The 15,240-nt window shown below is 52.7% G+C and overlaps 1 protein-coding gene across 3 annotated transcripts in view; it reads left to right on the top strand.

Moving 5' to 3' along the window:
- The first annotated feature begins 2,990 nt into the window (after window positions 1-2,990).
- The window catches only part of PHACTR4 (phosphatase and actin regulator 4), a 51,917-nt gene continuing 39,667 nt past the window's right edge, over window positions 2,991-15,240 (top strand). Inside the window, exons 1-2 of one of the 3 annotated variants that reach the window (XM_065697467.1) lie at window positions 3,018-3,051; window positions 11,542-11,679. The gene's annotated coding sequence lies outside the window, so the exon portion shown is untranslated. Of the gene's footprint in view, window positions 3,052-3,215; window positions 3,294-11,541; window positions 11,680-15,240 lie in introns of those variants that run through there. The other 2 variants (XM_065697466.1, XM_065697468.1) reach the window with 2 other exon arrangements.

Genomic DNA, 15,240 nt, shown 5'->3' with positions numbered 1-15,240 from the left:
TTCCTCTTTCCCAATGTGCTGCCATGCAGGAGGGGGGAGATGCAGCTTCCTTTTACCCTCACATGATGGGCTGAGGGTGTCCTGGGAACAGCCTTGGATTGTCCAAGGGGACAAATGGGAGGCTCATTTGTCCTATTTCCCTCAGGGGTTGGGCTCCCCTGCACCCCTCCTTGTAGTGCCCATCCCCATCTCCTTGGTGTTGGGGTACCAGGATTTGGGGTACCCGCACTCATCCCAATGTAGGCGTCCGGTGGGATGCTTCGTTCCTGCTGCTCGGATGGAGCTGGGAGGGGGGCGTGTGTGTGTGGGTGAAGCAGCACTTGGGGGCACCCCAGCCTTGTGACAGGGAGCTCAGCATTTATCAGGGTGCAGGCAGGAGCCCCTGAGAGCTGCCGATAAGATCCTCAAGGAGGGAGCAGCCTGTGCCCCTGTTCCAGCCCCATCCCTGCAGCCCAAGGAGCTGGATCCCAGCCCTGGGGCTGTCCAGCCCCTTCAGACAGGTAGGACTTGGCATGGGGACATGGGGCTGGATGTGGCTCAGACCCCAGCAGCATGGGAAGGGTTTGATGCGGGTGTACAGGGCACTGTGCATGGCTGGTGGCTGCAGCAGGTTTAGCAAGGCACAGGTAAGGGTGAGCACAACACTTACGAGCCACCAGAGAACCCCCTGTTCTCTGTGTGTTTGTGTGTGGAAGGGAGGAAATGGCCTCCTTTGGGGAAGTGAAATCAATGGCAATGGCTGGAAAAGTAGCAGCAAGGAGATGGGCTCTGGGGAGGGATTGCTCCTGCTGCCTTCTGGCTCTCTTGGAAGTGGTTTTGTTCAACTGAAGGCCTAAAGGCACTGTTTCTGGTCACAAAGCTGAGGTTTTCGCCCCAGGAACCCATCCGCATGGAAGGACCAATGTGTTTCTGTGTTATTTGCTGTTGTTTCTGCTCATCCCTGATATGCAGGGTCCATGCCCTTCATCCCCCCCATCCTTGCTGCTCTGCTGCTGCTCTCCTCTGGCCAGGCTCTAGTTCAGGCTGTGTGTGTTAAAGCAGAGACAGCGGTGCTCATGGACCCAAGGGATCAGCCCATGGGTGCCCAGGACCCAGCAGCTGGAGATGGGTGAATCTGGGCTGGAAACAAAGCAGCTCTTCGAGGGTGAGGTGGATGTTGAGGTTCTATCCCATGGGATCATACATCTCCCCGTGGGGAGCACTCTGCTGTGGTCACCCTTGGCTGAACACTGAGCCCCCGTGTTCCCATTCCTATCCCAGCACTGGAGCCCCAGAGGCACCCCAGTGAGGGTTCAGTGGGGTGGAGAGGTGGGAGGGATGGGACCTGCCCCTTGTTGCTGCCTGAGCTCATGGGAACAGAATGTGTCCTGCCCATGGAGCCCAAAATATCCCTGTGCCCGGAGCCAGCGCTGCTGCCTCGTGTGACCCACTCCATGCCACCAGGTCCTGCTGTGGGGCTGGCATCATCTCTGCTGTCACAGCCAGGTTTAACCCAGCCACGCAGCTCTGCACCCGGCCAGCACCCAATTACACCCCGTGGAGGGCACCTTTGGAGTGCCAGGAGCCTCCGTGAGGCCCTTCAAACCCAGCTCCATCCCGAAGGGAAAGCTTGGCAGGGTGAGGGTGGATCAGCATCCGACCCTCTGCTCCTCTGCGGGAGGCAATGAGATGTTTGCTTTGGATGGAAGTGGGACAATGCGGCTGTCACAGGAAACTGTCCTTGATGGGGACACATCGGGCTTATCCCGGGGGAACTGCAGGCTCTGGGCACCAGCCTGGCTCCGGTTTATGGGGTGCCATCTGCACCCTCATCTCTGTACCAGCCGGGGGACCGAGCACCTCCAATGGGTACCCACCTCCTGCCCGTGCAATGGAGGGGATTGAATCGGCTCCGCAGCTTCTCAGACCTCTCGTCCTTGGCCTCTCATTGCATTTCCATCCCGAGCGGCCCTCCCCAGCCCCTGAACAGGGGCATCTTTCCAAGGACCGGCTCGGGGCTGGTGGGGCCGGGGCTGGTGGGGCCGGGGCTGGCTGCTCTCTGCTGCTCCCGACCTTTCCCGGCTGCTCCCGGTTGCCTCGGCTTCCCCGAGGCGGCAGCGCCACTCGCTGGGTACCGGTAGCAGCGCTGCGAACCTCTCCTGCATCCCTGCTGCATCCCTGCCGCCATCCTGCCCAGCACGTCTGCTGCAATCCTGCCCTGCATCCCTGCATCCATCCTGCCCTGCATCCCTGCTGCCCTGCATCCCTGCTGCCATCCTGCCCTGCATCCCTGCCCTGCATCCTGCTGCATCCCTGCCCTGCTGCCATCCTCCCCAGCATGCTGGCTGTACTCCTGCCTTGCATTCCTGCTGCATCTCTGCTACATCGCTGCTGCCAACCTTTCACATCCCCCGTGCAAACCTGCCCCATTGCAGACCTTCCCTGCTCCAAACCATCCCCATATCCCTGCTGCAGTCATTCCATATCCCTGCTGCAAACCATCCCCATATCCCTGCTGCAGTCATTCCATATCCCTGCTGCAAACCATCCTCATATCCCTGCTGCAGTCATTCCATATCCCTGCTCCAAACCATCCCCATATCCCTGCTGCAGTCATTCCATATCCCTGCTCCAAACCATCCCTATATCCCTGCTGCAGTCATTCCATATCCCTGCTCCAAACCATCCCTATATCCCTGCTGCAGTCATTCCATATCCCTGCTCCAAACCATCCCCATATCCCTGCTGCACACCAGGATGGAGCTGGGACACGACCGCTGTTCCTCACTACAGTGCCCCCAGCTCCCCATGATCCCCGCATCGCCCGCATCGCCCCGACTCCAGCTTTGCGCATAAGGGGGCGTGGCCTACACCAAGGGGGGCGTGGTCTACCAGGAGGGAGCGTCCTACTAGGGGGCGTGGTCTAACTCGAGGGGGCGTGTCCTACCACATTGGACTACAACTCCCATGATGCTCTGCGCCCCCCCCCCCCCCCCCCCCCCCCCCCCCCCCCCGCGGCTTCCGGCGGGCCCGGGCCGGGAGCGGAGCAGCAGCCGGGGCCGCGGGCGGCAGGTGAGGCCGGGGAGCCCTGCGGCGGGGGGGACGGGGCCGCGCGGGGCCGCGCGGGGCCGCGGGGCTGGGCGGGCCCAGGGGCGGCTTCGCGCCGTGCTCGGGACGCCCGGGGCTGGGGCTGCGCCTCCGAGGGCTCAAAGTCCCGCTCACCCCGCGCTGAGCGCCGCGGGGGCTGCCCCAGCCCTGGTGCGAGCGGCCAAGGACGGGGCTCGGAGCGAGCCCGTGGCCGCGGCTGGAGCCGGGTGAGCTTTAAGGTCCCTTCAACCCGACCCGCTCAGTGTCTGTGCGCCGTGGTCCGTGGGGCTTGTGTGCCTGAAGCTGACCCTGTGCTCCCTCTGTGTTGCTCTCGCCTTCCCTTTATCTCTCTCTGATGCAGCCCCGTTGGTATTTCTTTGTTTGATCTGTCCTGTCCTGGTGTTGACTGAAACCGGAGCCGGCCCCGCCGTGCTTTCTGCTGTAATCGTGTTTGCGGGGTGATGAATTATTGACTGCTTCGCCTTGCGCCCGGGGTGTTTGTGCAGGTGGAGGGAGGGGACGGCTTAAAGTCCCTGTGTGGAACCAAAGCGAGCGATGGGAGAAGCTGAAGGGAGATGGAGATGGGATCTTCGGAAGGAATTCTTGTGAGGGTGCTGGGACACTGGCATGGGTTGAACGGAGAAGCTGTGGCTGCCCCATCCCTGGCAGTGCTCAAGGCCAGATTGGACACAGGGGCTTGGAGCAAGCTGCTCCAGTGGAAGGGATCCCTGCCCGTGGCAGGGTTTGGGGCTGGATGAGCTTTAAGGTCCCTTCAACCCAACCCATTCTGTGGCTCTACGAGGTTGAAATGAAGTAAAAAAGTTCCCTTCTCAATCATTGGGATGTTCAAGTGTTGCTTTCAGGAGGTTGGCAAAGGGGAACAGTCGTGATTGCTCCTCTTCTGTATAAACCTTGAATCCCATGGGAGTGAGCTCAAAGCTTGAAGCTTGCCTTTGAAAAACAGGATCATCAGTGGGTCCTGAGCAGAGCCAGGTTTGCTAGCATTGGAAGGGGAAGGATGAGGTTCCCTGTGGTCCGTGCTCGGTGGGTCAAGGATTGCTTCAGCTGAATTAGCTTCATGGGCTAATTGTAGAAGTTGCATGTGGAATTCCTCTGCCTGCTCTGATCTCCCTGTAAATGCCTTGGGCTCTTCAAACACAGGTTTAAATGCATCCAAATTACTTTGAAGAGTAGCCCTACAATTGTAATGCTAGATAGGTTAAATCCCTGTTCACATGAGGGTGCAATAAAGGGGGGAAAGAAGCCAAAATGAGGCCACTTAGGAGGGACTCTGTTTGGCACATTGTTATGCCAGCTGAAGTTAATACCCAGGATGGTGCTGGGAACAAACCCCTTTTCCCATTGGGAGTAACTGTGCTGATGTGTCCTAAATTTGTGTGGTTTCAAGTGTGTCAGCTTCTACTTTCACAGAGCTTTGCTATCAGGTAATAGGTGGTTCTGGACTACCAAGGAATAGGTTGTATTGGAAGCACAGAGCATCAAGTCCTGGGAGATGGGGTGTGGGAATCCTCTTGGTAATACAGGGCAGTGCAGAGAAGCAGCCACAAAACATGGGGAATGTGATTGCATCCTTGTTTTCATGGCACTGGCTCTGTAAGCTGTGATTATGGAGCCTTCTCCTTCACTCAATCACTGGTTAATTTGATTTCCAGTTTCATTTGATGACAGTTTTGAGCGCCAAATCACTTGTATTTAAACAAATGGCTTCTATTTTGACCAAATTTCATTGTGGTTGGCATGTGGTGGGGAATTAGATGGATTAAAAGCTGCTGACACTGCACTTCTTGCAGGTCTATTACTTGGTGATGAATATTCAGCTACGAGTGACACAAAACATGTGGCTGGCGGGGAGTGTGAAGTGGGGGGGAAGCTGCACTGGGGTTGCCACTACTCTGGGTGATGCCGTGCACAAAGCAAGCTGCAGATACTCTTGGGGTCTATGGGTGACCCCCAAACGGGATGGGGTGCCAGGGATGGGGTAGCCCAAGCTTCTCCGTTCAACCCATTGCAGAGTCCCACCGCCCTCCCAGAGAGCAGTGGTTTAGCTGTGATTTTCTCCATACAAATGCTGTGTGTGGGGTTTGTGACTGCAAATATTGGGGTTTCTGTTGCTGGTGGGTTTGGAGGCCCTGTTAAACAGATGGATGTGTGACTGCAGCAGTCAGCCTTTGTGTCAAGGGGAAGAAAGCCCTTTTAGAAGTCTATTTTTAGCATTCAATTAGGAGCTCTTGCTGATAACTCTTTCCAGTTCTTCTCTGCACAGCGGGGTCATGTGTTAGGGAATGCACCAGCCAGTGTCATACCCTTGGCTGGCTCTGGAGCAGGGCTTTAACTCCTTCCAGACCCTGCGCCCAGATCCAGGGATGGGCTCCAGGTGAGGAGTCGGCACGGAGACATACAGAATACTGGGAATCTTCAGCTGAGGGTCTCCAAGTGCTTTCAAGTGGTGACTGTCCAGGAGTCTTCACTGCCCCAGAGGACTTTTTGTATCTCCTAAGGAGCTGTGGTGTGGAGGTTGGTGTGAGGTGGTGGTGGCTGGGTCACAGGCTTGGAATCACAGGTGAAAACTAAAGGGACAAGAAACCTGGAGAAGAGCTTTGGACAAGGGCCTGTAGGGACAGGACAAGGGGGAATGGCTTTAACCTGCCAGAGGGGAGATGGGGATGAGATCAGGGCCAGGTTGGACACAGGGGCTTGGAGCAAGCTGCTCCAGTGGAAGGGGTCCCTGCCCGTGGCAGGGGTTGGAGCTGGGTGAGCTTTAAGGTTCCTTCCAACCCAAACCATTCCATGATTTGATGAAATCAGGCAATTTTCAAGCTGAATATATTAAGCAGCTTTTGGAGGTGTTCTGAACATACTGCAGTGTGTGCAGCCCAGCTCACCAGCGTTGGGCATGCAGAAACCTGTGTTGGCTTCGAAAATCGAATGAAGGAATGCTGTGAGCCTGCTGCATCTCCAGAATCCATTTCACCCTAGTGATTACATTCGTCAGGGCTATTTCTCATCTGCTTTTAGCTGCAAAGTGAAGTCTTCAATCTGGCTTCTAATGACTGGGCTCTGTCTACCTATCAACTGGGCTGAGTACAGAGGACTTAAGCAAGCTTGGGTGGACAGGAGGCCTAATTCAGCCCCCAGCTGTGTTGCTGCTGTGCTGTTTGATGTCAGGCAAGTCACTTTTTCCCTGTAGCTGTTTCAGCCTCCTGTCGCTCCTCTCTAGGGTTACGTGTGCTTAGTAAGGGTGTAGTCATGCTCATGTTTGTAGCTAGAGGGATGCACTAATGCAATGAGCCTTAAGGGCCATAATTAGCAGCCAGGTTATACTGGTCTGGGTCCCTTCCTACTGCATGTTGTGCGGTGTGTAGATGGGGCCTTTAGTAAGTGGAATATGAATAACAGGAGGAAGCATTTGCCTGAGTAGCAAGTGTGTGTTGGGTAAGTCAAAGCAGATGGGTATTGCTGCTGTGGTCTGGTTGCATCAGCAGTGTTCAAGTGTTATTGCCATTTCTAAGTAGTAAATTTATGGATAATCTCTTCTTTTGGAGGATTTCTTCTGATTGGAGAGTATTAGTCTCTGGGGAAATCCACTTTGGTCAGACCCTAAGCTGGGGAGCTGCTGCTTGCCATGTTCCTCCAGCTTTTCCATGGATTGGAAGCGCAGTGCAGAGGGAGGCAGCTCCTCCAGAGGTACCCGGCCTTTGGGTTCAGGTGCTTTTTATCCACTTGTGTCACAAGGGATTAGGAAACTCTTCGCTCTGTTGCTGTAATGAGTGTGTGCAGCTTTGGGCGCTGCCAAAGCCCCCAAGCAAGCCCTGAAATCAAACAACCCCAAAGGTGAGAAAGTTGCCACCAACATTTCCTCTGTCAAAGTGTCTTAGTGAAGCTGCTGGGCTGCGTGATGCTGTGGGGTTGGGGGTTCTCTGCGCCCTGCCAGGCTGCCTGCTTGCGCCACAGCCCGGGCGCTCCTTTGTTTCAGGTGGCTGATTCATGGCCCTGGGGATTTAATCATGGTTTCTATAGCAGTGAACTCTTTAACAAGGGGGTGGAGTTCCCTTCCAGTTCAGGGCAGGGGTTTGGTGGCTGTTAAGGCCAATTCCTGAATGTGTTCTGCTGCTCAGAGTCATTTTGAGAGGGGACTGATGTTGTTTGTGGTCTGTGTACGGGGGTCTGTGGTGGGAGCATCTCTTCAGGTCTGCCCCATGCTCTGTGCCTGCACCCCTAAGGAAATGCAAAGAGGAGGATCCCTTTGGTGTGACAGGTTTAATTTACTGCCTCTTGATTGTCACTTCAAAGAGGAGACCTCCCTGATCATACACGGGCAGGTGAGGGCGAGTCCTCTCGTGCTCTCCACAAAGCGCTCCCTCAGGGTCTGACATTATCTGTTAGCTCAGAAGTTACTGGGACACTTTGCAGTTTAGTCCTCTTTTAGGGAAAGCTCAAGTTCTTGGGTATTTCCAAGGTGACTTTGCTTCAGGAAGCTATTTGGGTCTTTGCTCTTAATGTCAGTAGGGGTTTGATTTGCATCAAGATGATGTGGTGGATAGTGCTTTCTTCTGTGTTTCATAGACTCATGGAATGGTTTGGGTTGGAAAGGACTTCAAAGCTCATCCAGGTGCAACCCTGCTACGGGCAGGGACCCCTTCCACTGGAGCAGCTTGCTCCAAGCCCCTGTGTCCAACCTGGCCTTGAGCACTGCCGGGGATGGGGCAGCCACAGCTTCTCCATTCAGCCCATGCCAGCGTCCCAGCACCCTCACAGGGAAGGCCGGTGTGTGTCAGCAGTGTTGGTGTCTCACCCTCCATGGTGATAAGCTGCTGGGTTACTGCAGGTGTCCCTTGCAGCTGGAGGTCAGGGCAGCTTTGCCTGTGAAACAGACTTTGCAGGTAAAGTGGAAGTCCTTTATTTGCCTGTTCTGTTACAGCATTGGAGGCAGAAACAGTTTGGTCCTGCCCGGCCATTGTTCTGCAAGGTGAGACAGTGCTGTTTTGACGGGCAGGAGCAATAATAACGTGTGATTCATGAGTGATGAGTCTTTGGGTTGGGATGAGTGAACCTTGTGTAAAGGATGTGAGGATTTGTCCTCGAAGACATCGGAGCTGAAAGTGAACAGAAACAGCTCCTGAGTGGTGCTGGTGGGGTGGGCTTTGTGGGTAGAGCTCCCACTACGCTTAAGGGGACTGGAAGAACTGGTGCTTAGGCAATGGGAGCTGGGGGGATGGAGAAGGAGGGTTTTGCCTGGCTGCTCTGCCACTCAGCACTTCCTCGAGGGTCTGCTGGGCAATGATTAAACACAGCAGGAATCCAGTCCTGTCAGCAGCCGGTGTTTGAAATGGAGGTGTGCTGCAGATGGCCAGATCTGCCAAACAGCACAAACCACAGGCAGGGCAGAAGGGAAGGAGATTTTGGCCTCTGGTGCTTGCTGTGAGCTGCAGAGCACCAGCGGAGCAGCCTCTTGCAGTGGGGTCTTGGCAAAGGCAGCAGCATGTACCTGTTGGAATGGTGGGCAGGCACTCCTTTGCCTAGTGCAGCCCTGTTCCTGCTGAGAGTCCTAAATACCTGCAGACTCAGAATCCCAGCCTGGTTTGGGTTGGAAGAGACCTTAAAGCTCATCCAGTTCCAAACCCTTCCACTAGACCAGGTTATACCAAGCCCCTGTGTCCAACCTGGCCTTGAGCACTGCCAGGGATGGGGCAGCCACAGCTTCTCTGGGCACCCTGTGCCAGCGCCTCAGCACCCTCGCAGGGAAGAGCTTCTGCCTTAGATCTAACCTGAACTTCCCCTGTTTCAGTCTGAACCCATCACCCCTTGTCCTATCACTGCAGTCCCTGACGAAGAGTCCCTCCCCAGCATCCCTATAGGCCCCCTTCAGACACTGGAAGCTGCTCTGAGGACTCCACGCAGCTTCTCTTCTCCAGGCTGAACAGCCCCAGTGTTCTCAGCCTGGCTCCATATGGGAGCTGCTCCAGCCCCTGAGCATCCTCGTGGCCTCCTCTGGGCTTGCTCCAACAGCTCCATGTCCTTCTGATGCTGAGGACACCAGAACTGCACGCAGAGCTCCAAGTCAGCTGGGGTAGACTCAAGGGGCAGGTCCTGCAGGTGTGAGCAAGGCAGGAGCTAGTCTTCCATTGCAGCATTTTATTGCCTGCTCTCAGGACTTTATCAGTTTCCTCTGCAGAGGGGTTGTTTCCTTCCTGGATCATAGCACTGAATGGGAGGAGGGCATGCAAGAAAGTGGAAATCTCTGCTTGCCTGTTGTGTCCATGTGTCTGCACTGGCTGGCAGGGAGCTGCAGTGTGGAAATGCTTTTAATTCTAGAGAGGGGAGCAGGTGGCTTTTCCATTGCAGGGCTTTACAATGAATTGCTTATCCCAGTGGAGGCTGGGGTAGGGTTTTGTTGTTCCAGGAGAACAGGGAGGAATGAGGGGCAGAAAGGGTGGAACTGGTTGAACTGGAATTCCCGGGTCCTACCTGGCCTTGGGTTGTGAACAGCAAGGTCCTGCTCGTGTCAAAACCTGGGGCTGGCAACTCCTGGTGCAATGGGATCTGTTGGTGTTTGCTCCAAAGTGTAGCCAAGGGGTTGTAGCAGAGATCTCAGATCATCTCATTATGAGTAGGCAATCCTGTTTTGTCATGGTATTAGCTACTCTGAGAGTATCCAGCACAGATACTCATGGCTTAGTGGTCCGACTGGCTCAAACAGCATGAAAAGAGAAAGATGGCCCCTTCCCTTTGGTGTTTGCTATGGGAAAAGGAACAGAAGAGTGGGCTGGGAAGGCTGTGGTCAGATTGTGGTGCCAGGAAGCCTGACTTGATGCCTTCCTAACCCAATCTAATCCCTTGTCTGTGCCAGCGAACTGTGAGCCCCTGTTTTGGCTTGCAGCTGTGTCAACACCTAAAGCTGCTATCACTGATGAAAGGGGGTCCTGTGTGTTCAGTCCTTCCCTTAACACTCACGCAACTGTTTGTGGGCCTCGTGACAAACACACTGAAGATCTGCATTGGATTCAAACCAGCTGCTTGCTGTACCAGGCTGCTTTGGATTGGGATCAGCTGCTCCAGGAGATTCCCGATGCCAGCAGAGCATCAGGATGGTTTGTTATTAGGGGGCTTTATGTTAATAGTTGTGGCAGCCTGTTCTTTCCTTTCCCTCACACAGATAAATGCTCTCTCCTGACAAAAAGCTGCTTTTATCCCAAATACAGTACTGTTTTTGCAAGACATCCAAGAAATTGGGCTGCTTCGGTTCTTTTTGGTGTGCTTTCTTTGCGCACCAGCTCTTAGGCAGAAGCTCTTCCCTGTGAGGGTGCTGAGGTGCTGGCACAGGGTGCCCAGAGAAGCTGTGGCTGCCCCATCCCTGGCAGTGCTCAAGGCCAGGTTGGACACAGGGGCTTGGAGCAAGCTGCTCCAGTGGAAGGGGTCCCTGCCTGTGGCAGGGTTGGAGCTGGAGGAGCTTTAAGGTCCCTTCAGCCCAAACCAGGCTGTGAAATTCAGTCTGAATCAGAAGTAATTAGAAATGACTGCAGTGAGACTGAAGGCAAAGATAAGGCTCCAACTGAATTGCACTGTGCTTAGTTTAGCAAAATGGGAATCAAGCGATGGGATTTAAGGGTCCCGTAGATGCAGTGATGTGATTCCAGGGTGTCCATTCGGAGGGAGATTTGATTTGTGGTAGCTGAGCTGTGTCCAGTTAATGAGTGTTGACTTTCACGGGTAAAGGCACCTGCACAGCCCAGGTTCCTGTATCCTGTATCTTTTTCCACGTGGGAACATTGTGTTGCTGTTCAGATGGAATTTGATTAGGAGTGCCTGCTTGATGTGCTCCAGTGTGCGCTGGTGAAACGTGGGCTTTAATCAGACTGCGTGTACCTGGGGTCTGTTTATCCCAGGAAGCATGACATTGGAGAAGGAGCATTGGAGGTGCCTTGGGAAGGACCCACGTGGCACATTCCGCTCTGCTGGCTTCTGCAGGGTCCAAGGGGAGCTTTCAATCCTCATTGTAGCGCTTCAATAGTGCCCGAGTTCATTTTTCTTTAAAAGAGGCCAAAAGAAGACCCGCTTTGCAACTCCCTTTGGCAGTGCCTGGGGCATAGTGGCCCCGTTTTGGTAAGGAAATGGTGGTTACAACTGAAATCAAGTCGATGGAGTCAGAATTAGAGGGCATCACTGCAGCGTGTGCTTGGGTGCTGTGCTCACGCTGAACGCGTGACGAGATGGAAACCACAAAGTAAGGTGAAGGTGGTTTGTAATCCACCCCAGAAGCCAAAGGTAAATAAATCACCCTGTTATTTACGTGCTTCTTGGGTGCGGGGTAGGGCAATGCAGTCAGATGGTACACAGTGCAGCGCACAGTCCTGCACGGTGCTGCTTATGGGGGGTTGAGGATGGAAGATTTTGTTGTCGATCCTAGAATCCCATTGCATTTCTTGCTCTCGTGAGTCCGCTTGCTTTGCTTTGCAGGGCTGGATCTTGGCTTCGCACAAGCTGTCCCATGCACTTTCTTCACCCTGGAGCCACTCATTTCCCACTGTGCCCATGGTTCTGTGTGGATAGAGTTGGTTAGAGGTGAGGTACAAGAACAGCCTCTTGCATGAGCAGGTACGTGCTGGGCCCAAAGGAGGTTTAAGTTTCTGGCAAACCCCATTGTACTGCAATCAGTGGAGCAGAAAGACACGATGGAAAGGTGCCAGTTCCAGGGCTGAACCAAGCGTGGTGCTGCTGGGACTGGGATTTCGTTGCTTTTTAAAGAGAGATTTTCTGCAGCCCTGTGTCTTCTCCCTTAAAAAAAGCTGGGATGAGTGGTTTGGAATGAGCTGGAAAAGCAAAGGAATGAGCTGGAAAAGGTCTGGGTGAAAAGGAATCCTTTTATTGATGGTCTGCGAGGAGGCTGGTTTAAGACTGACTTTTTGATTTGAATCTTAGATGCTCAATGTTTAATGGGGTGTGTGTTAGTTCATAGCCTTTAAGCAATGGCAAGGGGTGCCCAGAGAAGCTGTGGCTGCCCCATCCCTGGCAGTGTTCAAGGCCAAGTTGAAGCAACCTGATCTAACGGTAGCTAGGGATGTTCTGGTGCCTCAGGCAGCAGTAATGGTATTCCTAATACAGGATTTACATAGTCCAGAATTCAGTTTGGCATTTCATGCTCTTTGGAAAGAGGTAGAAACAGAAAGTACAGCTTAGATTTGGGGCAAATGAGCTCTGCACTTCAAATACTCTTTGTTTTTTGCTTGTAGTATGTTGAGGCTGGTGTAGCTGGTTCCTTTTGTCAAGTCCCACTGTGCAAAAATGAGGTGGGGACTCTGGCAACTGGGATCCTCTGTGGAAACAATGCTAAAGATCCATCAGTTCTTTTCCTTATCTCCTTTTGGTGTGTCCGGGATTACATTCTTCAGTACCAAAATATATAGAGGGTTTGTATGTGTTGATATATTAAGGGCTGTGTTTTGGTCTTACAGACCTCTAGAACATCTTTAATACCCTGTTTTTAATTATATCAAGCTTGGTCTTCTGGCTGTTCGGGGTTACTTTTAGTTCTCATCTCTCACCCTTCTGTTGTGTTATTCTGGGTTGGAATTAGATGTACATCTTCCTCCAGTGGAGAGATTGCTGCAATAGAACTGTTCTGCAGTGGTGGTGGTGGTGGTGAGGTTTGGGTGGTGTGATTCAAGTGTTTAAGTGGCAAGTTTCTTGCTAAGCCAAGCTGAAATCTTGTCTTTTATGACCTGCACTGCTGAACATTGGGCAGACAGATCCTGGAATGGAGTTTTGAGAGGATGGGGTACTAAATCCCAGCTGCATGCAGGCATGTGGTAACCTGCAGGGGATGAGTACATCGCTCAAGCCTTCTAGGGAAGAACTTCCACACCTACTCAACACTAGAGGTAAATCTAAAGCTTTACAGTCGAGCTGCCAGTCAGGAATCCCGAGGGTGAATAGTGTCTTCTTCCTGGTGACTTTGGGCTTCCAGCTTTTGGAGATTGATCAAGGAATAGCCCTTTGAATGCTCTTACTCCTGTTTCAGCTTCCATGGTAATAAGAGCATCTGTCCTCTGCACGGATCAGCCCTTGCTTTCAGGAAGATAATTTGGGTGGAGGCAAGCCCTTCAGCTGCTTCAAGGACAAGGAGCAGGGAAGCTGCTTTGCTCTATTCAGCCAGGTTTTTCCCCCTGTGGGCATCCACACCTCCAGATTGGTTGATCTGCTGCCAAAAGGGCTGGAGGCAAGCTCTTAAGTGTTTGCTGTACTGATAGCTAAATAGAGCATTTGTCACTGGGAGCTGCCTTAGAAGTCTTGCTGTGTTCAGCTCTGTGCCATGCTTCCCTAGTAGAAGGTGTCCCTGCCCTTCAGGTGTCCAGGAGGATTTATAAGGTTTACTTTGTGCAAGGGATGATAAACCCCACTCACCCACCACATCTTGCAGCCAGGAGGGATGCAGCTCCCTTCCCCATTCCTCTCTGGGAATGTTATATTACTGTGCCACCCACAGGCAGCTTCCATGCTGCTGAAGAAGATTTGCTGTTTGCAGTGGGGAGCCACTTCCCAAATGTTAAATCAGTGTCAGAAAGCTGCTGGTTTCATTTGCTGTAATTGCTGCTGTATTTAGGGTTCTCAAAGCTAGTTAATCTAATAGGCTACATAAATTAGGTTTCTAGTGGTTATACTGTCTTCTGATTTTCCCCAGTGTTTCCCACTTCTTCCACAAAACCCTTTCCTTGTGCTGTGTTCCTGCTTTCCAGCAAGTGAAGCAATGCAGTGAGTGTGCCAGTCTGAAGTGTCAGGATCCTTCTGAAGAGAGAGGAACTGCAGGGCTGTTAATTGTTGGTGCTCCTCATTGTGCCAGATTAGGCTGTGAGAACAAATCTGTGTCATTTCATTGAGAGGGGATATTCAGATTTACCTCCAGGCTGCACAGGAGCTGACCTCTCCATTGCTCTGTGATTGGTGTGGAATAAACTGGGTCAGGAAAGGAGGCTTTTGAAACCACCATTTGGAGCGAATCTATGGCCAAACCATCTAAGTAAAGATGAGCAAACCAAGGTTTTTAAGTGGAGTTGACTTGTTATTAGATGAAGGCAGAAAAACGCAAGCTTCTTGGTGTCCACTAGCTGCAGAAGGGCTTGTGCACCCCTCTTCTTCTCTGTGCTGTTCCAACAAGAGGTTAACTTTACCTTCACACCTTGTCATTTATAATGGTGCATTTGGCATTGTTGATCTGTTGAGGTTTAAAGAATTGCCCTTGTGATATTTAAACGCTAGCCTGTGCCCCCATGCTATAAGCTACCCCTTGGGAGAACTGTTCTGTGCTGTGTTGTTCATTCGTAGAAGAGAATTGTAATGGTGTTTACAGTGGGCGATAAGAGCAGGCTGCTGGGTGCCTGTGGTCTGTGTTAATGTAGGACCTTGCTCCCCAGGCTATTGGGTGTTCATTAACACTTCCCTTTCCCTCTCCAGCTGATGGATATAGCTCAGGACTGTTAGAACACCATCCTTTCCCTCCCCTGCGTGCTTTTTAGTTCCAAGACTGCCTCCAGTTTTGTGTCTCATTACAGTAGGAGCCCTGTAGTAGCTGCTGTCCTGTCCCTCTCTGGAATGGTGATTTAGAGCTGAGCCAGCATGGAAACTGCTTTCCACGCCTAAGGCAAATCTGTGAGCAGACGCTGCAGAGCAGCAATGTGCCACTTCTGCTTGGGAGGGTTGTCAGTTTGCTAGTTTAGTTGAGGAAAAACAACCAACATTGGCTTGGTTTTCAGTTGGGCTTTTGGAGCCAGACCTTAATCTTTTGAAGGAAGCTGTTTGTTGTTATTGGAGATGAGCAGTCCTAGATCAGAAATGCCTGTGAGGACAGAATGAGCTTCACTGTGGAGGAGGTTGAAACCCTCTGTCCTGCCTTGGGGAGGCCCTCCCTGCAGTCCTGGTCCAGCTCTGGGACAACAACACAAGAGGGACTTGGGTCTGTTTGTGTGCACCCTCAGGAGGATGCAATGGAGCTGACAGAGCTGGGATAGATGGAATTCCCTGCTTCAGCTGCGAGCATGTGAGGACTGAAGAACAGGGTAGAAACCAGTGTAGGAACACAAGAGCATGGCTGCAAAGCCCTCGCTTTTATTGTGTGTGGATTAGCTGCCTAGCTGGAAGAAAGCCATCACCTTGCTGCTGAGG

Source organism: Lathamus discolor, chromosome 18 (assembly GCF_037157495.1).
Source record: "Lathamus discolor isolate bLatDis1 chromosome 18, bLatDis1.hap1, whole genome shotgun sequence".
Lineage (NCBI taxonomy): Eukaryota > Metazoa > Chordata > Aves > Psittaciformes > Psittacidae > Lathamus > Lathamus discolor.
Note: the sequence above shows the minus strand (reverse complement) of the source record. Positions and strands in the feature narration are given on the sequence as shown.